At 41.9% G+C, this 27,636-nt stretch overlaps 1 long non-coding RNA gene across 1 annotated transcript; it reads right to left on the bottom strand.

Moving 5' to 3' along the window:
- Positions 1-14,585: 14,585 nt before the first annotated feature.
- On the bottom strand, positions 14,586-23,044 carry LOC146552701 (uncharacterized). Its single transcript, XR_014889996.1, has 9 exons — positions 22,869-23,044; positions 18,328-18,979; positions 17,695-17,813; positions 16,358-16,426; positions 15,614-16,195; positions 15,425-15,518; positions 15,276-15,325; positions 14,995-15,150; positions 14,586-14,753 (listed from the first exon to the last, which is right to left on the bottom strand). It is a non-coding gene; the product is annotated as an uncharacterized LOC146552701 (long non-coding RNA).
- Between the last annotated feature and the right edge of the window lie 4,592 nt (positions 23,045-27,636).

Below are 27,636 nucleotides of genomic sequence, written 5' to 3'. Positions count from 1 at the left end.
ATGAAGACACTCAAAATAAATTTCCTGTGGTGGGAAACTAGTTTGTGTAACTTTTTTGTATTTACAGTTTTGAGGGATAAGCCTCTTAAATTTCTCTAACTAGAAATATATGTTAAAAAAACAAAAACGATTTTCAATTTTTTTGTAGTTTATTGCACTTTTTTGCAATTTATGTAATTACTATGCACCTAATGCAGACATATTATTAAAGTTTGGGCTACTTATTATGTGTTTATGTGTACTGTACATTTTTTCAACCCATTTTAATGAATGTTTAATATTTAAAATTTTTCAGAATTACAAGCTTCACCTCCTGCTAAAAGGTCTACACCAGCAGCTGGACCATCCTCTGCTGACAGTGTCGATGCTGGACCAGTCCCAGACCCAGAGGCTCTAAACGAGGAATTTATTCTTCATTTAGAGCCTGTACCAACATCTTCCCTCTGTCAGCCTCCTGCATCCTCCTCTTCATCTCTGCTTCCTCCTGCATCCTCCTCTCCATCTTTGCTTCCTCCTCTTCGTCTGTGCTTCCTCCTGCATCTTTCTCTCTGTCTGTGCTTCCTCCTCTTCGTCTGTGCTTCCTCTTTCATCCTCCTCTCCGTCTGTGCTTCCTCTTGCATCTTCCTCTCTGTCTCTGCTTCCTCCTGCATCCTCCTCTTCATCTCTGCTTCCTCCTGCATCTTTCTCTCTGTCTCTGCTTCCTCCTGCATCCTCCTCTTCGTCTCTGCTTCCTCTTGCATCCTCCTCTTCATCTCTGCTTCCTCCTGCATCCTCCTCTCCATCTCTGCTTCCTCCTCTTCGTCTGTGCTTCCTCTGCATCTTCCTCTCTGTCTCTGCTTCCTCCTGCATCCTCCTCTTCATCTCTGCTTCCTCTTGCATCCTCCTCTTCATCTCTGCTTCCTCCTGCATCCTCCTCTCCGTCTCTGCTTCCTCCTGCATCCTTCTCTCCGTCTCTGCTTCCTCTTGCATCCTCCTCTTCATCTCTGCTTCCTCCTGCATCCTCCTCTTCATCTCTGCTTCCTCCTGCATATTCCTCTCTGTCTCTGCTTCCTCCTGCATCCTCCTCTTCATCTCTGCTTCCTCCTGCATCCTCCTCTTCATCTCCACATCCTGCATCTCCCTCAATTTCTACTGTGTACACCTCGGATGTCCCAAACAAAAAAAGGACAAGGAAAGGTTAGACGTTATGGTATTGTAAATGTACGAAACACATGACATGTTCGTTAAGTTTGTTAAGATCTCTTTTTCTTAATTTTTGCATTTTTTTTCCAGTTTTACAGAACTCATGTAAATATTTCATTTGTTATTTTTCAGAATGCCGAAAACACCGTACACAGAAGATTTTCAAATATGAAGAGATAGTAGACAGGAGAGTTGTAAATGTAAGTAATTTAGCCTGCTGTTGTGCAGATTTGTTTGTGTCTTTGGACTTCCTGGATTTGAACTGTGCCTGACTGAATATCCATAAGCTTTTGTATTTGATGAATCTACACTAATTCAGCCACTGAGTCAGGATTTCACTCCAAATAGGAGTGAAATCACAACAAAAGTCGCATCAGCATCACTCTGAGACAGGATATTTCTAATTTTAGAGATGTTGCGCAAATGGAAGAAAGCAGTCTTACATATTTGTTTAATATGTGCGTTGAAGGACATGTCCTGGTCAAAAATGACTCCAAGCTTTTACTGTTGAATTATCAGTGATACTTTCATGTGTTTTTGTTGAGAAATGTTAACGATGTCATTAAAAGAAAGCATTAAATTAGGGAGAAAAACCCGTTCGCGGAGAGGGTCCCCGGTTCTCCAGTTAGATTGTGCTTCACGGTGTCATGTTTCGCCGTGACGGGGTTATTATTGGAGTAAAAGGATGGCTGGAGCCTCTGCTCGAAGCGTCTCCGATCGCCGCGAGCGGGTTCATATTGGAATGAATTGACAACCCACAGCGTCACATAAAAATGTGGAAGGGTACCTTAGGTGTCAGCATGAGAAGTTAAGGGACGTGACAAATCGTCATTATTTTACGCGTCCGGAGTGAGAACGAGCTGTCTCAGCATAAGCTGCTGTAAAGAAGAGAGACGCTTTACACACGTGTGTGGAAAGTGTCCATGTGGATAAATTAAGAATGTGAATGAAGAGAAGCTGTGTAGTTGAATAAAACTCACACATCAGCCTGCTGAGTTCATCCTGCGGCAGTGCATTGAAGGCATCGTCGTTGGGAGCGAAGAAGGTAAACACCTTCTCCTGGTTCAAAAGCTCAGTCATACCTGCTGTCTGGATGGCACTGACCAGCATGCAGAAACAGCATTAAATGATGTCAGCTTCAATAGAAACTACACAACAACACACTAACACCTCTGTTTGCTTTCAGTCCATATGCTACACCTGTGGGAAGCAGAAAGCTTGATGTGGTCTGCAGAGTTCATTACTAAGCAGACAACCACCCACAAACCAGACCTGGGACATGCTTCCTTTAGTTAGTTTGCCAAGTTCACACAACACAATACACAGCAAACTACCACTGACAATAAAAAAAACCCAACTATTTAAAATATTTTAAATGAACTAACTGAAGCAAAATTGACTCCAAAACAACTATAAAACTATAAAAACAGACGATTCTGTCCACGGGTGCAAGAAGAACAACCTCAGGCCTTGAAATTAAAACAGGAGTACCAGAATTAAAAGCCAAACATCTAAAATCTTCAACGTAAAAACCAAAAAAAACAACAGGAAGTATAACTGAAGAAATCGACTTTCTCCCTGGAAGGGCAGGAAAAGTCTCCTGTATCGGTTACCTGTGTCCTCTGGGCTTTGCTGCATGTATTTAGTGATTTCATGCGAACACGAGGATCAATTATTGTCCTGTGAAGGTCTCTGTAGCTTACAAAGAAAAATGAATTAAAGAGACACACACACACACACACACAGAGGCAGCTAGACGAGGTAAAAACACTCCTGACTTCCTCTGTGATTTGTGGACAGCTGCAGTGAAGAGCAGCGCTGTGTCTGATCAGACCACCTCAGTCGAGTTCAACACAAGTCCAGATCTGGAGTCGAGTATGAAGACCGAATGTATGAATCTCTACATGGCACCTCTCAGCGGTGCCTTGTAGAGATTTCTCAGTGGGGCTATTTTCCTGCTTTTTGATTGGACTGAACATGCTGAATGTTCACAAACTGTTTGTTTAGTCTGCTGCACAAATATCAGTAGCAGCTTCCACCCTAATAAAGACATGCAGAGACTCTGCTCTGATTCCAGTCATCTACAAACATGGGGCAAAGCAAGTTGTGGCTTATAGCAGAGCTTAGCATGAAGAAGGAAATGTGATCAGACCTGTTTGTGTTTCTGTGTCCAGGTGACCCTCAGCAGCTGTCAGGTATGCTCAAGTATCACCTGGGTGAGAGCATGCTGTTGAGCGGTGGCGTCTCTTCTCACACCAGATTCCAAACTCTGCAGGGGGAGAAGCAAGATGATCAGCCGGAGGCAGTAATGCTGCCAAGTGGGGGGACGAGAAGAAGAAAAGCAGAGGTTCTCTAGAGAGGGTCAAAGGTCATGTGTTAAATCCTCTGCTGCATTGCCATGAGAGGATCTGAAAGTGATTTTCTGGTGTCATTCATGTCTGGAGAAAAAGAAATGTGTGTGAAAACTTTTTAAATTGTTCCTTTTTTTGTTTAATCAAACCAATGTTGGTGTGTGTGTGTGTGTGTGTGTGTGTGTGAACAGGTCACATGACAGCACAGCATTTTCTACCCACAGTTTGAACTGAGTAAGAAATAACAAATGTATTTATTCAACTTATAGACAATAAAAAAACAGAAATCAGTGTAAAATTTAATAACTTTTATTGATGTTAACTTTTTTAAAAGTTATTAAAAAGAAAACCCCAACAGAAAAACCCCTCTGAGCAAGCACTTGGCGACAGTGGGGAAGAAAAACTCCCTTTTAAGAGGAAGAAACTTCCGGCAGAACCAGGCTCAGTGAGGGGACAGCCATCTGCCGCGACCGTTCCAAGGGGTTATCACAATTTTTTCTACAGTGCATCAGGGGCGATCGTGGCTCAAGACACTTCACCCTACGCCTACTGGTGGTGGTCAGAGGGCCCGGCGGCGCCAGTGTCCGGCAGCCTCGCCTCTGTCAGTGCGCCCCAGGGCGGCTGTGGCTACAACGTAGCTTGCCATCACCAGTGTGTGAATGTGTGTGTGAATGGGTGGATGACTGGACGCGTGAAGCGCTTTGGGGTCCTTAGGGACTAGGAAAGCGCTACACAAATACAGGCCATTTACCATTTTACAGTGCATCAACCTTGTTTTGTCTCCTGGTGAAACAAAACAGTCGGCCTATAGATGAGAAAAACCGACGTATGCAACTTGGCTTCTTCGAGAGTTTGGCTGCCTCTTCTGTGAAAATTTTAACAATCGTATTGTCGACTGTTGGTTCATTTAATTCCATGTTTCGCAGAACTACTTCTGCCTCTTGCCACTGTTTACACAGGGCTTTGAAAATCACCTTCTCAAAGTTTTTGAACTTCCTTAAGGGGATTTGATCAATTTCATCCCCGATCTTAGCCCAGATCTTTTTGCTAAGCCTCTTGTAGATGGCTAAAACTCTTTCTGGACTTGTGACTTTACCTGATTTTTTTATAACCCGCTTAACTAGTTCTTCCATACATATTTCCACAAAAAATCTGTATTTTTCTTTGTTTTGAGGCAATTCATCCTTTGCTGCCAAAGGGTGTTTTTTGAATTGATTTTGCATGCTGGCTTCATGTTGAGCAGAGGAATTCTTTGGGGTTACATTATTTTCCAAAGAGGTTCCTGCTTTATCTACAGCCTGCGTGGTGTCACGGTTTTTCTTGTCTATTAGAGTTCTGGGCTCGTCAGTTGTATCAATGATATTTGTGGCAACATTTTCTGCTGTGTTGTTCATGTTGTCTGTTGTTTTCTGTTGTTCAGGAGCTGTCTGTGTCTCCTTTGAGGCCACTGTTGTTGTGCTATTTTCCCTGATGTTGAACAAATCCCTTGTTTTCTGTAGAATCACAGCCTGAATTTGATCTGCCAGCGATGCATTATCCTCTGAGTTTTCAGGTCTTTCCGTGGTATTTTGGACATTAGTGATAAGTGTGGCACCAGCGGAATTTTCTGCTGTGCTGTTCACGTTGACTGTTGCTTTCTGTACAATAACAACTGGCACACAGATTAGATTTTCCATGATGCGGTCAACTGTGTTAGAGGTCTGTGCACGTTCAGGAGCTGTTTCTGTCTCCTTTGAGGCCACTGTTGTTGTGCTATTTTCTGGGATGTTTAACAAATCCATTTCTTTCTGTAGAATCACAGCCTGAATTTGATCTGCCAGCGATGCATAATCCTCTGAGTTGTCAGGTGTTTCCGTGGTATTATGGATATTAGTGATATATGTCATATACAAACACGCCACACACTTCGAGCGCATTCTTTTTTTTTCTCGAAATGGGCGGGGCTTAGAGCAAAGGCTTCAGTGACGTCATACACTTCAAAGGATTTAAGTCTATAAATAGCCCTCTGCAGGAACACCCCGGCCTAGGCAACCGGAGTGCAACACGAAAAAAGTAAAAATAAAGGAAAAAAAAAACACACACAAAAAACCCCCACTAAAGCTCACCACCAAAATCCCGAAACGAAAGTATCGACAAATCTATTTACAACAAACTATTTATTTACAACAAAACACCAAACTATTTACAACACGGGGGAGATCGCGACCATGACACACTGAAACACAGGGTTTAAATACCTAGAGGGAGCAATCAGGAAAATGGACAACAAGAGGGAAACACAGCTGGGGCAACTCAGAACTGACGAGACAGGGAAACGTAAACAAAAAAGACTAAGATAACACAGACTTTCAAAGTAACACAGGAAACACATAACAGTCACGCCAAAAACAACACACTGACAACACCGAAACGTAACAGTTCCCCCCACCCAAAAATCAAACATTTAACACCAAGTGAAAAGTTTGATCCAGACAGACGAAGCCGACGAAGGCTGGAGCGGTACCACGGACCCTCCAGCGAAGGCGGATGAAGGCTGGAGCGGTCCCACGGACCCTCCAGCGACGACAAAGGCTGGGGCGGTCCCACGGACCCTCCCCTCAGCGAAGGCAGACGAAGCTGATGAAGGCTGGAGCGGTCCCACTGACCCTCCAGCAGACGACGAAGGCTGGAGCGGTCCCTCGGACCCTCCAGCGAAGGCGGATGAAGGCTGGAGCGGTCCCACGGACCCTCCAGCGAAGGCGGATGAAGGCTGGAGCGGTCCCACGGACCCTCCAGCGACGACAAAGGCTGGGGCGGTCCCACGGACCCTCCCCTCAGCGAAGGCAGACGAAGCTGATGAAGGCTGGAGCGGTCCCACTGACCCTCCAGCAGACGACGAAGGCTGGAGCGGTCCCTCGGACCCTCCAGCGACGACAAAGGCTGGGGCGGTCCCCAGACCCCCCAGCGAAGGCAATCCCGGACGAGCCCCCATATGTTACACCCCGGCCATGACACACTGAAACACAGGGTTTAAATACCTAGAGGGAGCAATCAGGAAAATGGACAACAAGAGGGAAACACAGCTGGGGCAACTCAGAACTGACGAGACAGGGAAACGTAAACTAAAAAGACTAAGATAACACAGACTTTCAAAGTAACACAGGAAACACATAACAGTCACGCCAAAAACAACACACTGACAACACCGAAACGTAACACGCTAGTTTTAACAAACGGAGAAAACAAATTATCTGCAAATAGATATTAAAACGCAATGGCCAATAAACCATCAACTGTCACCAGCCCAACACAGGAGACACCACCTGAACTGGAATCTAGATTCAATAATCAAAAATGCAAAGTTGATGGCCAGTTGATGGCCAATAAAGCATCAACTGTCACCCACACACCGTCACCAACACAGGACCCAGCTCCTGAACCTGAATCTAGGCCAAACAATCAAAATTGCAAAAACCTGTTTGCATGCTTGTGTGTGTGCTGTATGGGGAGCCCAGATGACTCAGACACAGAAGATTCAAACCAGGGGCAACCTGCTATTTCACAGCAAAGTACGGTTGTGAACATAGTAAACAATTCCTTTGGTGGCACTAATACCATTAATGTCAGGAATGAAAATACTGCCCGGAATATTCAAGTTGATATCTTTAACAATCTGCAGCTAGGGCTCCCTCCGGGTTTAATGTAGTTTGCTTGAATCCTAGAAAACTAACTGGATTTTAAATTGGTTATTTTTACAATTAGAATGGCTCTTTTTAAATTGATCGAGTCACTTATGAGAACCCATTGACCAGTCGAGGCAGATGGCTGTCCCCTCACAGAGCCCGGTTCTGTCGGAGGTTTCTCCCTGTTAAAATGGAGTTTTTCCTTCCCACTGTCGCCTATTGCTTGCTCAGAGGGGTTTGTCTGTTTGGGTTTTCTTTTTTTTTTCCTTTCTTTTTATTTATTTTTACGATTTTTTTTTTACTTTTTTTTTTACTTTATATGGGTTTTCTTTTTTTAAATAACTTTTAAATTAACATCAATAAAAGTTTTCAAATTTTACTCTGTGATTTCTGTTTGTTTTCAGTTTGTGTAGGTTGTGTTATTTGTTATTTAGTTCAAACTGTGGGTAGAAAATGCAGAGAAAATGCTGTGCTGTCATGTGACCTGTTCTGTTGCGCTCTCCTCTCTGATGAGGTCTAGCAGCTCATCATTTCGGTCTCTTTTCCTCTTTCTCCCTGTTGTGGGCGGCTGACTTTCTGGAAACTCTTGGTTACCCATTGCTGCGCTTGGACCTGGAGTGTCCTCAGGGAGAGAGGAAATTAGGACAGGAGACAAATTATACAACACAACAACTCTTTGGAGAATACTGTCTGTACCAACCCGTTCTCATGCTAGCCGGCTAGCGACCCTTCGCTAAAAAACACCCTTTCAGTGAGGCTCCTTTCACCCCCGATCGCTCGCAAACAGTGTTTGTCTTAGCTGGACTTATTTTTCGTTTATATGGGCCGATGATGCTGGTCGATGTGGAAAAAATAACTGAGCTTTTTGGTGGTGGCTAACGCGGAGCTACAACACAGGGCAGCTAGCCACCGGCGAGGCGGCCGCCGATCGACCGGTGGTGGCTAACGCAGAGCTCAATCCCGGATCAGGGAAACCGAAGGCAGGAGAAGCAGGCGGCTGCCGGTCGGAGCGTGAGGTGAACTGAATTTCAGGTAAGAAGTTATGAACTGCACTCTATTTGGGTCAGATATAAACCGAGTTTAGGTGTAGTTTATTTTCGTTGTGCTGACAGTTACAATGACTCATACTGCGTGCTAGCTAGCACGACAGAGTTTCAACGCTACCCGATCCTTACCGGAAACCCGATCGGTACCCCGCATGCGCAAATCTTACGTCACTTCCTCTCTTTGCCAACATTTTTTTTCCAAAATATTAAACTTTATTAACCCTTTACAGCCGATCGGAGCGGGCACGCTCTGTTTTGCGTAACTATTTTTAAATCCCGGTAGCTCTGCAACCAAGTAAGCTAGCGCAATAATTTTTTTTGCATATGAAACTGGAGGAGTTGTACTTACATCTTATGCCATCAGCTTGTCCTAGGTCACAGTTTCCTTCCACATATAGCTTTGCAAAAACTGCATAAAAATCACTTGCAGCAACAAAAACATGATATTCCAGAAACACGCTTCGCCGATCCATCAGCTGTTTGTAACACTTCCTACGTCCATCAGCGCGAACTATCACATGACCGCATGACCTGCCCGAAACCGGAAGTGATGTAATTTTGCGGAAATGTAGTTTTTTACGATCGGGGCCTTATGACCTTGTGTTTTACTTGTTATGTGTTTTAAAAAGTTATGTTTGACTTTATGACTTTCTGTGTCGTTTCTGGGATGCTTAAGACTCATATTGCACTGCTGGAAATAGTTTATTTTGATGCATATGCTGTTATTTTGCAAATTTGCACTATAATATTTATTTTCGTTTTTCCTGCAGTATATAAAAATTGGTGTATTTCAAAAATAAAACTATGAAGACACTCAAAATAAATTTCCTGTGGTGGGAAACTAGTTTGTGTAACTTTTTTGTATTTACAGTTTTGAGGGATAAGCCTCTTAAATTTCTCTAACTAGAAATATATGTTAAAAAAACAAAAACGATTTTCAATTTTTTTGTAGTTTATTGCACTTTTTTGCAATTTATGTAATTACTATGCACCTAATGCAGACATATTATTAAAGTTTGGGCTACTTATTATGTGTTTATGTGTACTGTACATTTTTTCAACCCATTTTAATGAATGTTTAATATTTAAAATTTTTCAGAATTACAAGCTTCACCTCCTGCTAAAAGGTCTACACCAGCAGCTGGACCATCCTCTGCTGACAGTGTCGATGCTGGACCAGTCCCAGACCCAGAGGCTCTAAACGAGGAATTTATTCTTCATTTAGAGCCTGTACCAACATCTTCCCTCTGTCAGCCTCCTGCATCCTCCTCTTCATCTCTGCTTCCTCCTGCATCCTCCTCTCCATCTTTGCTTCCTCCTCTTCGTCTGTGCTTCCTCCTGCATCTTTCTCTCTGTCTGTGCTTCCTCCTCTTCGTCTGTGCTTCCTCTTTCATCCTCCTCTCCGTCTGTGCTTCCTCTTGCATCTTCCTCTCTGTCTCTGCTTCCTCCTGCATCCTCCTCTTCATCTCTGCTTCCTCCTGCATCTTTCTCTCTGTCTCTGCTTCCTCCTGCATCCTCCTCTTCGTCTCTGCTTCCTCTTGCATCCTCCTCTTCATCTCTGCTTCCTCCTGCATCCTCCTCTCCATCTCTGCTTCCTCCTCTTCGTCTGTGCTTCCTCTGCATCTTCCTCTCTGTCTCTGCTTCCTCCTGCATCCTCCTCTTCATCTCTGCTTCCTCTTGCATCCTCCTCTTCATCTCTGCTTCCTCCTGCATCCTCCTCTCCGTCTCTGCTTCCTCCTGCATCCTTCTCTCCGTCTCTGCTTCCTCTTGCATCCTCCTCTTCATCTCTGCTTCCTCCTGCATCCTCCTCTTCATCTCTGCTTCCTCCTGCATATTCCTCTCTGTCTCTGCTTCCTCCTGCATCCTCCTCTTCATCTCTGCTTCCTCCTGCATCCTCCTCTTCATCTCCACATCCTGCATCTCCCTCAATTTCTACTGTGTACACCTCGGATGTCCCAAACAAAAAAAGGACAAGGAAAGGTTAGACGTTATGGTATTGTAAATGTACGAAACACATGACATGTTCGTTAAGTTTGTTAAGATCTCTTTTTCTTAATTTTTGCATTTTTTTTCCAGTTTTACAGAACTCATGTAAATATTTCATTTGTTATTTTTCAGAATGCCGAAAACACCGTACACAGAAGATTTTCAAATATGAAGAGATAGTAGACAGGAGAGTTGTAAATGTAAGTAATTTAGCCTGCTGTTGTGCAGATTTGTTTGTGTCTTTGGACTTCCTGGATTTGAACTGTGCCTGACTGAATATCCATAAGCTTTTGTATTTGATGAATCTACACTAATTCAGCCACTGAGTCAGGATTTCACTCCAAATAGGACATTAAATAAGAACAGACCACCTGATACGACCTAGTCGTGCTGCCTTCCTGATGTTTACGTTCTTTAAAGTCCTCCTGACATCATGCTCAGAAGGAGTGATTGATGTGGAGGTGCTCCTTCCCATTCAGTAACATCTGCTTCAGTTAGTTTTGCTTGTGAGCCACAATGTAAGCAGTGTTGCTTTGCTAACATGCACTCGATGCTGGCAGTACACGCATTGTAGTGGTTCTTATGTTTTTATTGAGCCATTCAATAGTACACAAATGTTTATAAGCTCCTTTTTGTATGCAACTTGCATGTCTTTCTTAATTAATTGTTTGTTTATATCATGTTTTTCAGGAAAAAGAAGAAGTTAAAGTCAAGTGGAAGCCTTGCTCAACATGGTATGTAGTAACAACTTTGTTGGACAGGAACAGACATTCATATTGTTGATAAATAGTTATCACCTCAATTTGAATTCATGTATTTGGACTAAAGTAAATTGAGAGCTTTTAGCTATCGAGCTCCTCTTCTGTGAGGAGCTTGATAGCTGTCCACCTCCAAAGTCCATTATGAGATTTGGAGGTGGACATGGTCAACACTTTTAAGAGTAGGCATAAGACTTTACTTCTTTATAGAGCTTATAGTTAGGGCTGGTTCAGCTCAGCCCTTAGTTATGCTGTAATGGGACCAGACTGCTGGGGGTTAGTGTCCCCCCCCCCCCCCCCCTCTCTCTGTCTGTCTCTTTCAGGGTTATGCAGGCTCAGTATTGGTTGAAGATGCAGTCGCGTCTCGTTTTACTGAAAACTCTCCCCCTCTCCCTCACCATCTGTAAACATACATGTCTCAGTAATGCAGTTCATGCATGTTACTAACTAAACTTCTTCCCTGGAGTTTCTGTGCTCTCTCATCCAGCAGGTTCCGATGGATCGTGGCTGCTGCTGTGGTCCTGCTTGACATCTACTACATATATTATTACTGTCTGACTTGATTTGATTCATTTATATTACAATGAAGGTGTATAAAGCATGACATGAATATAGAAGATATTTCATCCTAAAAAATTGTCATATGTCACAACCTAAATTGTCCTATTTTGTGTGTGGTTGTTCTTTGTTATGTTTTTCTCCTGACAGTGGCAAAGTGTGGGATGACACATGGGAACCTGCACAGTTTTACACACAGTAAACCAGGCACCACAGGTCGCAGAGATCGCACAGTTCACAGCTTGTAGTTCAGCATAAAAGTTCAAAATAAAATATTTACTATACATTTCAACCAGTGTCAGTCTCTGTTTCACTCTCTAATTGTGGCTTAAGTACCTAACACATTCATGAATCTGATCCATCAATAATATCTTCCCTGCACTCGACATCTCATAGTTTTACATATCAGCCAACATTATTGTCTACATCCTCATAAATATAGAAGTGACTTGCTTATTATAACATATTACAAGGTAAAGTAATACTGCACTGCACGTAAGGTAAGTAACACCTACTGTGTATGGGAGCCTAAAGCAAAGTTAACTGCACCAGTACCAGCTTCAGAACATATTGTATATTATATGTTTCTACCTTTTTGTAATATGTCATGTTTAGATGCAGTGACAATTGCACATTTGGAGTTGTGGTCATATGTGGTTTTTATATACAGGGTATTAGAAAAAAATTGACATTTTTTGCTATTTTTCTTGTTTGTTTGCACATTATTATTGTGTACATATTACATATGTAACATTATTGTTAATATTATTATTAGATATCAAAGATACAATTTGATTAAGGGTTTTCCTGTCATAATTTCAATAAAAATGCAATTACACACGTAAACAATAGGATCAAAATAAACTTTTAAAAAGTCTGTTGATCAAATGCTGATTTTCAAAACATTCTAGAGGAAAACAGAGATGAAATAATCTGAACAGTAACAGTGATCGTGGATGATGATGGAGGCTTCAATGGATTATTCTGTTTCAATCAATAGGTTCGTATCTATGACAATAATTTGATAAGTTTAACAGGTTGGTTTAGGCCTGGCAATACAGCAAATATTCACAAACTTTTGTTTTTGAAGAATGTTTATCTTTTTTGGGATGAAGCTATCTGGCAAAATGATACAACCCCTTTAACCTCATCTTTATGTCTATGATACTGGATTTTGGTTTGATGCATATGCAGGTTACAGCTGGGGAATGGCAGTATGTTGTGGATTGATTTGGCATGTTCAACCACTGTTACACCAAACTCTCTCACTTATAACATGATAAAGGCCTCTTACTCAGTGTCATGGATTTTCTATACTTTTGGGGACACAGGGCCAAAGTCTGAGGCAATAAGTCAGATCAAAGAAGGCAATGATTGTAAAATGGGACTTTACTTATGTCATCATATATATCCAGGAATATGTGCCTGAGGATAGTTGTCATGAAATCAATATTAAATCAAAGTATTCCTTAATTACCACAGCTGACACGAGTTCTCCATAGCTGCCTGCTGTCTCAGGATCTGTCTCCAAAAAGGACCAGGGAGCGCTAACATGTTATGTTCAAAACTGATGAAGAAAATGCACATTAAACATAGTATAAACTTACTGAGTGAAGTAATGTCAAGAGGATTCCTTTAGCTCCTATTGGGTTGGTTCCTTGATCAATGCAATACAGAATCATTAATTTGGTTTTATGTAATGTTCTTAAAACATGTCAAAATGAGGCTCACTAGTCTGTGTGGCCTCCACATGCCTGTATGACCTCCCTACAACACCTGGACATGCTCCTGATGAAGTGGCAGATGCTCTCCTGATGGATCTCCTCCCAGACTCCAGGACTAAAGCATCTGCCCACTCCTGGACATTTTGTGGTGCAGTTGGTGGATGGAGCGAGACATGATGTCCCAGATGTCCTCAATTGGATTCAGGTCTGGGGAATGGGCGGGCCAGTCCACAGCATCATTGCCTTCATCTTGCAGGAACTGCTGACACACTCCAGCCACATGAGGTCTAGGATTGTCTTGCATTAGGAGGAACCCGGGGCCAACCGCACCAGCATATGGTCTCACAAGGGGTCTGAGGATCTCATCTCAGTACCTAATGGCAGTCAGGCTACCTCTGCCGAACACATGGAGGGCTGTGCAGCTCCCCAAAGAAATGCCACCCCACACCAAAACTGACCCACTGCCAAACTCATGCTGGAGGATGTTGCAGGCAGCAGAAGGTTCTCCACGGCGTCCCCAGACTCTGTCACAAGTGCTCAGTGTGAACCTGCTTTCATCTGTGAGGAGCACAGGGCGCCAGTGGCAAAGTTGCCAATCTTTGTGTTGTCTGGCAAATGCCAAACATCCGGCACGGTGTTGGGCTGTAAGCACAACCCCACCTGTGGACGTCGGGCCCTCATACCACCCTCATGGAGTCGGTTTCTGACCGTTTGAGCAGACGTGCACATTTGTAGCCTGCTGGAGGTCATTTTGCACAGCTCTGGCCTTTCTTTCCTACCCCACAGTACCTTCCCTTACCATTTGTTTCCTACTCTTTTACTTCTTCTTTGATGACGGTTGTCTTTCTAGATAAGCAATTTCATTTGCTCTGGGGCGAGTCACTGGCTCGGGTGCATTCTGGGACTGTCACTTCACCGGTGTGCTGGCATGCTTCTTAACAAACACACCACTACAGCAAACATCTCAATTGTACTTGTTGATTTCTTCGACAAAACACTGAACAAAAAATGTACTTGTGAGTGTGCTGCCTGGTGCTTTTAAATTTTGTGATCATTTGAGCAGCCCAGAAAGCATCCCATAAATTAAATTATGTTATCGTATCTGAACATGTACACTAGTCATTAAATTAGATGGGAAATAATGATTCAGGGTAAACAACTGCACCAAGGAAATTCCATTTTTCTTCTCAAAATGTAAAATGTCTGTTGAAAAATCACATTAAACAGAGATGTGATTAACTTTTTATTTTACCAAACATAACATCAATGATGACACAATCAGTCTTCAGCAGAAGTGCTCAAATCACTCTCAGTGGCATCGTCTGGAATGTCCTCCTCCGAGTCCATTTCCAGGAGTGGTTGGTGGCTGAGGATTCTCTTGTACACGTCCTTTACTTTGAGCATTTCAGCTTTCAGTTCACTTTGTTTTCTAAAACCAGGCTACAGAGTCCCTTCTGTGCATCCTCCGACATGCCAACAAAGGAGGCTGTAAAAAGAACAAAACAAATAAATATGAGAAAAGTTAAAAAACAAACAAACAAACAAAAAAAAAACCTCACCTCATAAACACAAGGAATTAGGATGCTGTAATTAAACATTTTTTTAAAAGGGAGAAGGCAGTGTTAGCTAGCAATCTAGATATAGGTAAAAGATCCAGTAAGACTTTAGCATCTGCTCTTATTTTCAATCGATTCATCAAAAAATTAATAAATAAATAAAGTGCTTACAGTCTGAGGAGATTGTTCCCAACACCACAGATGGCATTCGCAACACTGTCCAGTGATGCCGCATCTCCCTGCAAAGGATCATCTCCTCCTCTCTCAGGCGCCTCACAGCCATCACCTTCTCAAAGACTTTTCTCTTTGTCCGGAGGTCAGCAGCAGCTACAGTTTAACAACATCAGATGGGAAAACATAGTAGCATATTATGATTCAAGAACAAAACATTCAACTACTGCTCAGATACTGGGAGTTTGTTTAAAAAGGATATTTATATATCAAGAGCTTACGTTCACTTGTGCTCTGCCAGGGCCAAATATCGGTCTGCATGAGGGCATCACTGGATACGTGTATGTGTATATGGTTATGGCATTAACGTCATTTTAACAAGATTAACGCTAACAGCACTAATATATATATATATATATGTGTATCTTACATGATTTGTGTGTCTCTGGATGTATTTCACAAACTCAGCAACTTCCTCATCTTTTTCAATGAAGACACCTTCAAAGTCCCCCTGCTCTGAAGTGCTGAACGAACACAGTGACAGTTGTTTGAAAAGAAACATTAAAATACATTTTTCTACAAATCCATATTTGACTTATGTACACAATGCATAACGTACCTTGCATTTGACTGAAAGCGATAAAGCTTGCGGTTTCCATCAACTGAGACGGCAAGCATGTCTGGAGTGCAGGCAGGGCAGCTAAAGCATGGCTCCTTGCACATCCTGTCCACCTCAAACTTTACAGCACTCCACTCCACTCCAATAAATATACAATAACAGCACCCACTCATACTCATACAAAGCAAGAAATGCATAAGACTTAAAAACCGTACCTATTGGCTTGTGAAACTCTGATGAAGGCTGCAAAAACCCTCCTGTTACTGCCTCTCTGTTGTGCAGGACAAAGCGTGTGTGAACTGCAATATCACAGTCAGCACAAAGGAATGGAAGAGGCAGGCAGTCCAGACACCTCACAACTACTTGTTTGCCACACTGACACACACGGTGTGACTGTGGATCCAGAGTAGCTAACATATTGTCTATAAGACAAGGCCTGGCCTCTTTCCACTTTTGCAAGGACACCATATTTCTGATCGCCCAGTGAGTAGCAGCTGACTCAGACGACGTCTCACAAGTCATGGCTGCATCCTCTTCTCCATCCTCCAACAACTGAAGGAGCTCCTGATGAAGCACCATACACTAACAGAAAAAAAAGAAAGAAAGGAAGAAACTCTTCCACAAAGTGAAAAACACTCTAGGCAGTATGTTTCTTAGGACTGCACAAAAGCCCTGCATAACTCAACTATAACAACAAATATAAAAGTAAACAGAAATCACAATAAATACAAGAAGGTAAAGTACCTTTTGTTGGGTTGACACTGGCAACATAACTAGGTTCTTCACGTGGACATTGATGCTGCTCTCTGGACACTGGAGGGGGAAAAAAATTGAAGAATATTTACTTACTGAAATTCTTTGGTGAAAACAAGTTGTGAGATAAAATCAATGGTTGTGTGAACACTGAGCACGTGGCATGCAACTAGTACTTCGAGTGGTTGATGATCTTTGAGGAATAAAAGCTCCCTGTCTGTCACGTTTTTTCCAGCGCACTGGTCTTGGCTGAGGTTCACTCTGCATCATTCTACGCAATTAACAAGGAAAAAAGGGAACGCCTAAAATACAGTCTATGATTAAAGCAAAGATTATCAAACAGCTTAAGTTAACCAACTTAATGTGACATAAACTTTAAAAAAAAAATTAAAATAATATAACGTTTACTCCGTACAAAATATTAGACAAGCGTGTTCCCTCTTTAACAACTGATTCCACTAAAAATGTTACCTGCATATCTTGAAGGAGTTCGTCAGCAGCCTGAAGCTCAAACTAACAGGAGTGGTGAATGAATCTATAAATGTTTTACGTGTGAAATGAAAATAATAAACCTAACAAAGGATTATGTACGTTAGATCTGCACACTTTCAGATCGTGAATCAGTTCGGAAAACACTGTGTGGTGGCCAAAACATGAAGCGATTATAATTCAATTCAATTCAATTTGATTTATATAGCGCCAAATCACAACAAAAGTCGCATCAGCATCACTCTGAGACAGGATATTTCTAATTTTAGAGATGTTGCGCAAATGGAAGAAAGCAGTCTTACATATTTGTTTAATATGTGCGTTGAAGGACATGTCCTGGTCAAAAATGACTCCAAGCTTTTACTGTTGAATTATCAGTGATACTTTCATGTGTTTTTGTTGAGAAATGTTAACGATGTCATTAAAAGAAAGCATTAAATTAGGGAGAAAAACCCGTTCGCGGAGAGGGTCCCCGGTTCTCCAGTTAGATTGTGCTTCACGGTGTCATGTTTCGCCGTGACGGGGTTATTATTGGAGTAAAAGGATGGCTGGAGCCTCTGCTCGAAGCGTCTCCGATCGCCGCGAGCGGGTTCATATTGGAATGAATTGACAACCCACAGCGTCACATAAAAATGTGGAAGGGTACCTTAGGTGTCAGCATGAGAAGTTAAGGGACGTGACAAATCGTCATTATTTTACGCGTCCGGAGTGAGAACGAGCTGTCTCAGCATAAGCTGCTGTAAAGAAGAGAGACGCTTTACACACGTGTGTGGAAAGTGTCCATGTGGATAAATTAAGAATGTGAATGAAGAGAAGCTGTGTAGTTGAATAAAACTCACACATCAGCCTGCTGAGTTCATCCTGCGGCAGTGCATTGAAGGCATCGTCGTTGGGAGCGAAGAAGGTAAACACCTTCTCCTGGTTCAAAAGCTCAGTCATACCTGCTGTCTGGATGGCACTGACCAGCATGCAGAAACAGCATTAAATGATGTCAGCTTCAATAGAAACTACACAACAACACACTAACACCTCTGTTTGCTTTCAGTCCATATGCTACACCTGTGGGAAGCAGAAAGCTTGATGTGGTCTGCAGAGTTCATTACTAAGCAGACAACCACCCACAAACCAGACCTGGGACATGCTTCCTTTAGTTAGTTTGCCAAGTTCACACAACACAATACACAGCAAACTACCACTGACAATAAAAAAAACCCAACTATTTAAAATATTTTAAATGAACTAACTGAGGCAAAATTGACTCCAAAACAACTATAAAACTATAAAAACAGACGATTCTGTCCACGGGTGCAAGAAGAACAACCTCAGGCCTTGAAATTAAAACAGGAGTACCAGAATTAAAAGCCAAACATCTAAAATCTTCAACGTAAAAACCAAAAAAAACAACAGGAAGTATAACTGAAGAAATCGACTTTCTCCCTGGAAGGGCAGGAAAAGTCTCCTGTATCGGTTACCTGTGTCCTCTGGGCTTTGCTGCATGTATTTAGTGATTTCATGCGAACACGAGGATCAATTATTGTCCTGTGAAGGTCTCTGTAGCTTACAAAGAAAAATGAATTAAAGAGACACACACACACACACAGAGGCAGCTAGACGAGGTAAAAACACTCCTGACTTCCTCTGTGATTTGTGGACAGCTGCAGTGAAGAGCAGCGCTGTGTCTGATCAGACCACCTCAGTCGAGTTCAACACAAGTCCAGATCTGGAGTCGAGTATGAAGACCGAATGTATGAATCTCTACATGGCACCTCTCAGCGGTGCCTTGTAGAGATTTCTCAGTGGGGCTATTTTCCTGCTTTTTGATTGGACTGAACATGCTGAATGTTCACAAACTGTTTGTTTAGTCTGCTGCACAAATATCAGTAGCAGCTTCCACCCTAATAAAGACATGCAGAGACTCTGCTCTGATTCCAGTCATCTACAAACATGGGGCAAAGCAAGTTGTGGCTTATAGCAGAGCTTAGCATGAAGAAGGAAATGTGATCAGACCTGTTTGTGTTTCTGTGTCCAGGTGACCCTCAGCAGCTGTCAGGTATGCTCAAGTATCACCTGGGTGAGAGCATGCTGTTGAGCGGTGGCGTCTCTTCTCACACCAGATTCCAAACTCTGCAGGGGGAGAAGCAAGATGATCAGCCGGAGGCAGTAATGCTGCCAAGTGGGGGGACGAGAAGAAGAAAAGCAGAGGTTCTCTAGAGAGGGTCAAAGGTCATGTGTTAAATCCTCTGCTGCATTGCCATGAGAGGATCTGAAAGTGATTTTCTGGTGTCATTCATGTCTGGAGAAAAAGAAATGTGTGTGAAAACTTTTTAAATTGTTCCTTTTTTTGTTTAATCAAACCAATGTTGGTGTGTGTGTGTGTGTGTGTGTGTGTGTGTGTGTGTGTGTGTGTGTGTGTGTGTGTGTGTGTGTGTGTGTGAGAGAGAGAGAACAGGTCACATGACAGCACAACATTTTCTACCCACAGTTTGAACTGAGTAAGAAATAACAAATGTATTTATTCAACTTACAGACAATAAAAAAACAGAAATCAGTGTAAAATTTAATAACTTTTATTGATGTTAACTTTTTTTTAAAAGTTATTAAAAAGAAAACCCCAACAGAAAAACCCCTCTGAGCAAGCACTTGGCGACAGTGGGGAAGAAAAACTCCCTTTTAAGAGGAAGAAACTTCCGGCAGAACCGGGCTCAGTGAGGGGACAGCCATCTGCCGCGACCGTTCCAAGGGCTTTCAAAAATATATAATCTATTTAAAGCCAATTTAAAGTCCCAATTTACTAGCCCCAGCAGGGGGGAGGTTATTACAGAGTGTTTTGATACAATTCATTCTTCACTGCCAAAATGTGTTCTTTGAAAACTAAGGCAACTAAAGCCATTACACCCTCTTCCCCAGATACAATTAATCTATTACAAAGATCAGTGGAAATGGCTTTAGCGATTCTGTCGCAATGTTCCTGGATTTCTGAGGGTAAATCTGTTCCCTGTAGTTCAGCCCTGATTGAATCCAAAAGACATTTTTGGAGAGAATCAGAAGGGTTGGACATTGATATCTTAGCAAGCTGTGAAATCACAGCCTGAATAAGATCTGTCAGCCATGCATTATCCTCTGAAGTCTGTGTAAGTTCTGGCGCTGTCTCTGTCTCCTTTAAGGCCAGTGCTTTTCTGCTATTTTCTGTGATGTTGAACATATCAGTGCTGGCTTCATGTTGAGCAGAGGATTTCTTTGGGGTTACATCCTTTTCCAAAGAGGTTCCTGCTTTATCTACAGCCTGAGTGTCATCACGATCTTTCTTGTCTACTGGAGTATTGGGCATGACAGTTATTTTTTCGGTTTTTCGTATTGAACTGAATTCCAGTTTTTTAAAGATGTTAAATTGAAAAACTTTGACATTATTGGTATTATGGATATTAGTGATATATGTGGCACCAGGGCAATTTTCTGCTGTGCTGTGAAAGTTGACTGTTGTTTTCTGTGAAATATCAGCTGGTATTTCCGTGTTACGGTCAACTGTGTTAGAGGTCTGTGCAAGTTCAGGAGCTGTCTGTGTCTCCATTGAGGCCACTGTTGTTGTGCTAGTGACAGCAGTGTCCTGGCAAAACCTCATTTCTGCACCTGCCGACAGTGAGCATAGGGCTATGACATTATCTACAAAATTACACAGCCTTCCTATGGTGCCATTTTCGGCGTAATCAGACCGCAACTGTTGCCACTGCTCATGTGTAACATTATTTAGCAATTCCTCTAGCAGTGGCCTAACATCATCTGCAGGAGTGGAATCACTCCTGACATTGTCTGGATTGCTCCTAGCTGTGCTGTTGTCCATTTTGCTTCAATAGCTATTTGTTTGCTGTTAATTTATTCTCTCCGTTTGTTAACGCTTGTGTTAGAAATTCAGAGTTGCAGAGGGCTATTTATAGACTTAAATCCTTTGAAGTGTATGACGTCACTGAAGGCTTTGCTCTAAGCCCCGCCCACTTCGAACCTTCCAGTTATTGGGAGGCTGTGATGAAATTAAGGGCGGAGACAAACACGCCACACACTTCGAGCGCATTCTTTTTTTTTCTCGAAGTGGGCGGGGCTTAGAGCAAAGGCTTCAGTGACGTCATACACTTCAAAGGATTTAAGTCTATAAATAGCCCTCTGCAGGAACGGATTTTCAAACGCTAGTTTTAACAAACGGAGAAAACAAATTATCTGCAAATAGATATTAAAACGCAATGGCCAATAAAGCATCAACTGTCACCAGCCCAACACAGGAGACACCACCTGAACTGGAATCTAGATTTAATAATCAAAAATGCAAAGTTGATGGCCAGTTGATGGCCAATAAAGCATCAACTGTCACCCACACACCGTCACCAACACAGGACCCAGCTCCTGAACCTGAATCTAGGCCAAACAATCAAAATTGCAAAAACCTGTTTGCATGCTTGTGTGTGTGCTGTATGGGGAGCCCAGATGACTCAGACACAGAAGATTCAAACCAGGGGCAACCTGCTATTTCACAGCAAAGTACGGTTGTGAACATAGTAAACAATTCCTTTGGTGGCACTAATACCATTAATGTCAGGAATGAAAATACTGCCCGGAATATTCAAGTTGATATCTTTAACAATCTGCAGCTAGGGCTCCCTCCGGGTTTAATGTAGTTTGCTTGAATCCTAGAAAACTAACGGGATTTTAAATTGGTTATTTTTACAATTAGAATGGCTCTTTTTAAATTGATCGAGTCACTTATGAGAACCCATTGACCAGTCGAGGCAGATGGCTGTCCCCTCACAGAGCCCGGTTCTGTCGGAGGTTTCTCCCTGTTAAAATGGAGTTTTTCCTTCCCACTGTCGCCTATTGCTTGCTCAGAGGGGTTTGTCTGTTTGGGTTTTCTTTTCTTTTTTTCCTTTCTTTTTATTTATTTTTACGATTTTTTTTTTACTTTTTTTTTTACTTTATATGGGTTTTCTTTTTTTAAATAACTTTTAAATTAACATCAATAAAAGTTTTCAAATTTTACTCTGTGATTTCTGTTTGTTTTCAGTTTGTGTAGGTTGTGTTATTTGTTATTCAGTTCAAACTGTGGGTAGAAAATGCAGAGAAAATGCTGTGCTGTCATGTGACCTGTTCTGTTGCGCTCTCCTCTCTGATGAGGTCTAGCAGCTCATCATTTCGGTCTCTTTTCCTCTTTCTCCCTGTTGTGGGCGGCTGACTTTTGGGAAACTCTTGGTTACCCATTGCTGCGCTTGGACCTGGAGTGTCCTCAGGGAGAGAGGAAATTAGGACAGGAGACAAATTATACAACACAACAACTCTTTGGAGAATACTGTCTGTACCAACCCGTTCTCATGCTAGCCGGCTAGCGACCCTTCGCTAAAAAACACCCTTTCAGTGAGGCTCCTTTCACCCCCGATCGCTCGCAAACAGTGTTTGTCTTAGCTGGACTTATTTTTCGTTTATATGGGCCGATGATGCTGGTCGATGTGGAAAAAATAACTGAGCTTTTTGGTGGTGGCTAACGCGGAGCTACAACACAGGGCAGCTAGCCACCGGCGAGGCGGCCGCCGATCGACCGGTGGTGGCTAACGCAGAGCTCAATCCCGGATCAGGGAAACCGAAGGCAGGAGAAGCAGGCGGCTGCCGGTCGGAGCGTGAGGTGAACTGAATTTCAGGTAAGAAGTTATGAACTGCACTCTATTTGGGTCAGATATAAACCGAGTTTAGGTGTAGTTTATTTTCGTTGTGCTGACAGTTACAATGACTCATACTGCGTGCTAGCTAGCACGACAGAGTTTCAACGCTACCCGATCCTTACCGGAAACCCGATCGGTACTTCCTCTCTTTGCCAACATTTTTTTTCCAAAATATTAAACTTTATTAACCCTTTACAGCCGATCGGAGCGGGCACGCTCTGTTTTGCGTAACTATTTTTAAATCCCGGTAGCTCTGCAACCAAGTAAGCTAGCGCAATACTTTTTTTTGCATATGAAACTGGAGGAGTTGTACTTACATCTTATGCCATCAGCTTGTCCTAGGTCACAGTTTCCTTCCACATATAGCTTTGCAAAAACTGCATAAAAATCACTTGCAGCAACAAAAACATGATATTCCAGAAACAGGCTTCGCCGATCCATCAGCTGTTTGTAACACTTCCTACGTCCATCAGCGCGAACTATCACATGACCGCATGACCTGCCCGAAACCGGAAGTGACGTAATTTTGCGGAAATGTAGTTTTTTACGATCGGGGCCTTATGAGCTTGTGTTTTACTTGTTATGTGTTTTAAAAAGTTATGTTTGACTTTATGACTTTCTGTGTCGTTTCTGGGATGCTTAAGACTCATATTGCACTGCTGGAAATAGTTTATTTTGATGCATATGCTGTTATTTTGCAAATTTGCACTATAATATTTATTTTCGTTTTTCCTGCAGTATATAAAAATTGGTGTATTTCAAAAATAAAACTATGAAGACACTCAAAATAAATTTCCTGTGGTGGGAAACTAGTTTGTGTAACTTTTTTGTATTTACAGTTTTGAGGGATAAGCCTCTTAAATTTCTCTAACTAGAAATATATGTTAAAAAAACAAAAACGATTTTCAATTTTTTTGTAGTTTATTGCACTTTTTTGCAATTTATGTAATTACTATGCACCTAATGCAGACATATTATTAAAGTTTGGGCTACTTATTATGTGTTTATGTGTACTGTACATTTTTTCAACCCATTTTAATGAATGTTTAATATTTAAAATTTTTCAGAATTACAAGCTTCACCTCCTGCTAAAAGGTCTACACCAGCAGCTGGACCATCCTCTGCTGACAGTGTCGATGCTGGACCAGTCCCAGACCCAGAGGCTCTAAACGAGGAATTTATTCTTCATTTAGAGCCTGTACCAACATCTTCCCTCTGTCAGCCTCCTGCATCCTCCTCTTCATCTCTGCTTCCTCCTGCATCCTCCTCTCCATCTCTGCTTCCTCCTCTTCGTCTGTGCTTCCTCCTGCATCTTCCTCTCTGTCTGTGCTTCCTCCTGCATCCTCCTCTCCATCTCTGCTTCCTCCTCTTCGTCTGTGCTTCCTCTTGCATCCTCCTCTCCGTCTCTGCTTCCTCTTGCATCCTCCTCTCCATCTCTGCTTCCTCCTGCATCCTCCTCTCCATCTCTGCTTCCTCCTCTTCGTCTGTGCTTCCTCCTGCATCCTCCTCTCTGTCTCTGCTTCCTCCTGCATCTTCCTCTCTGTCTCTGCTTCCTCCTGCATCCTCCTCTTCATCTCTGCTTCCTCCTGCATCTTTCTCTCTGTCTCTGATTCCTCCTGCATCCTCCTCTTCGTCTCTGCTTCCTCTTGCATCCTCCTCTTCATCTCTGCTTCCTCCTGCATCCTCCTCTCCATCTTTGCTTCCTCCTCTTCGTCTGTGCTTCCTCCTGCATCCTCCTCTCCGTCTCTGCTTCCTCCTGCATATTCCTCTCTGTCTCTGCTTCCTCCTGCATCCTCCTCTTCATCTCTGCTTCCTCCTGCATCCTCCTCTTCATCTCTGCTTCCTCCTGCATATTCCTCTCTGTCTCTGCTTCCTCCTGCATCCTCCTCTTCATCTCTGCTTCCTCCTGCATCCTCCTCTTCATCTCCACATCCTGCATCTCCCTCAATTTCTACTGTGTACACCTCGGATGTCCCAAACAAAAAAAGGACAAGGAAAGGTTAGACGTTATGGTATTGTAAATGTACGAAACACATGACATGTTCGTTAAGTTTGTTAAGATCTCTTTTTCTTAATTTTTGCATTTTTTTCCAGTTTTACAGAACTCATGTAAATATTTCATTTGTTATTTTTCAGAATGCCGAAAACACCGTACACAGAAGATTTTCAAATATGAAGAGATAGTAGACAGGAGAGTTGTAAATGTAAGTAATTTAGCCTGCTGTTGTGCAGATTTGTTTGCGTCTTTGGACTTCCCGGATTTGAACTGTGCCTGACTGAATATCCATAAGCTTTTGTATTTGATGAATCTACACTAATTCAGCCACTGAGTCAGGATTTCACTCCAAATAGGACATTAAATAAGAACAGACCACCTGATACGACCTAGTCGTGCTGCCTTCCTGATGTTTACGTTCTTTAAAGTCCTCCTGACATCATGCTCAGAAGGAGTGATTGATGTGGAGGTGCTCCTTCCCATTCAGTAACATCTGCTTCAGTTAGTTTTGCTTGTGAGCCACAATGTAAGCAGTGTTGCTTTGCTAACATGCACTCGATGCTGGCAGTACACGCATTGTAGTGGTTCTTATGTTTTTATTGAGCCATTCAATAGTACACAAATGTTTATAAGCTCCTTTTTGTATGCAACTTGCATGTCTTTCTTAATTAATTGTTTGTTTATATCATGTTTTTCAGGAAAAAGAAGAAGTTAAAGTCAAGTGGAAGCCTTGCTCAACATGGTATGTAGTAACAACTTTGTTGGACAGGAACAGACATTCATATTGTTGATAAATAGTTATCACCTCAATTTGAATTCATGTATTTGGACTAAAGTAAATTGAGAGCTTTTAGCTATCGAGCTCCTCTTCTGTGAGGAGCTTGATAGCTGTCCACCTCCAAAGTCCATTATGAGATTTGGAGGTGGACATGGTCAACACTTTTAAGAGTAGGCATAAGACTTTACTTCTTTATAGAGCTTATAGTTAGGGCTGGTTCAGCTCAGCCCTTAGTTATGCTGTAATGGGACCAGACTGCTGGGGGTTAGTGTCGTCCCCCCCCCCCCCCCCCCCCCTCTCTGTCTGTCTCTTTCAGGGTTATGCAGGCTCAGTATTGGTTGAAGATGCAGTCGCGTCTCGTTTTACTGAAAACTCTCCCCCTCTCCCTCACCATCTGTAAACATACATGTCTCAGTAATGCAGTTCATGCATGTTACTAACTAAACTTCTTCCCTGGAGTTTCTGTGCTCTCTCATCCAGCAGGTTCCGATGGATCGTGGCTGCTGCTGTGGTCCTGCTTGACATCTACTACATATATTATTACTGTCTGACTTGATTTGATTCATTTATATTACAATGAAGGTGTATAAAGCATGACATGAATATAGAAGATATTTCATCCTAAAAAATTGTCATATGTCACAACCTAAATTGTCCTATTTTGTGTGTGGTTGTTCTTTGTTATGTTTTTCTCCTGACAGTGGCAAAGTGTGGGATGACACATGGGAACCTGCACAGTTTTACACACAGTAAACCAGGCACCACAGGTCGCAGAGATCGCACAGTTCACAGCTTGTAGTTCAGCATAAAAGTTCAAAATAAAATATTTACTATACATTTCAACCAGTGTCAGTCTCTGTTTCACTCTCTAATTGTGGCTTAAGTACCTAACACATTCATGAATCTGATCCATCAATAATATCTTCCCTGCACTCGACATCTCATAGTTTTACATATCAGCCAACATTATTGTCTACATCCTCATAAATATAGAAGTGACTTGCTTATTATAACATATTACAAGGTAAAGTAATACTGCACTGCACGTAAGGTAAGTAACACCTACTGTGTATGGGAGCCTAAAGCAAAGTTAACTGCACCAGTACCAGCTTCAGAACATATTGTATATTATATGTTTCTACCTTTTTGTAATATGTCATGTTTAGATGCAGTGACAATTGCACATTTGGAGTTGTGGTCATATGTGGTTTTTATATACAGGGTATTAGAAAAAAATTGACATTTTTTGCTATTTTTCTTGTTTGTTTGCACATTATTATTGTGTACATATTACATATGTAACATTATTGTTAATATTATTATTAGATATCAAAGATACAATTTGATTAAGGGTTTTCCTGTCATAATTTCAATAAAAATGCAATTACACACGTAAACAATAGGATCAAAATAAACTTTTAAAAAGTCTGTTGATCAAATGCTGATTTTCAAAACATTCTAGAGGAAAACAGAGATAAAATAATCTGAACAGTAACAGTGATCGTGGATGATGATGGAGGCTTCAATGGATTATTCTGTTTCAATCAATAGGTTCGTATCTATGACAATAATTTGATAAGTTTAACAGGTTGGTTTAGGCCTGGCAATACAGCAAATATTCACAAACTTTTGTTTTTGAAGAATGTTTATCTTTTTTGGGATGAAGCTATCTGGCAAAATGATACAACCCCTTTAACCTCATCTTTATGTCTATGATACTGGATTTTGGTTTGATGCATATGCAGGTTACAGCTGGGGAATGGCAGTATGTTGTGGATTGATTTGGCATGTTCAACCACTGTTACACCAAACTCTCTCACTTATAACATGATAAAGGCCTCTTACTCAGTGTCATGGATTTTCTATACTTTTGGGGACACAGGGCCAAAGTCTGAGGCAATAAGTCAGATCAAAGAAGGCAATGATTGTAAAATGGGACTTTACTTATGTCATCATATATATCCAGGAATATGTGCCTGAGGATAGTTGTCATGAAATCAATATTAAATCAAAGTATTCCTTAATTACCACAGCTGACACGAGTTCTCCATAGCTGCCTGCTGTCTCAGGATCTGTCTCCAAAAAGGACCAGGGAGCGCTAACATGTTATGTTCAAAACTGATGAAGAAAATGCACATTAAACATAGTATAAACTTACTGAGTGAAGTAATGTCAAGAGGATTCCTTTAGCTCCTATTGGGTTGGTTCCTTGATCAATGCAATACAGAATCATTAATTTGGTTTTATGTAATGTTCTTAAAACATGTCAAAATGAGGCTCACTAGTCTGTGTGGCCTCCACATGCCTGTAT

Source organism: Mchenga conophoros, linkage group LG19, assembly GCF_057382185.1.
Source record: "Mchenga conophoros isolate Kocher_MC1m ecotype Shallow Benthic linkage group LG19, M_conophoros_male_GT1.1, whole genome shotgun sequence".
Lineage (NCBI taxonomy): Eukaryota > Metazoa > Chordata > Actinopteri > Cichliformes > Cichlidae > Mchenga > Mchenga conophoros.
Note: the sequence above shows the minus strand (reverse complement) of the source record. Positions and strands in the feature narration are given on the sequence as shown.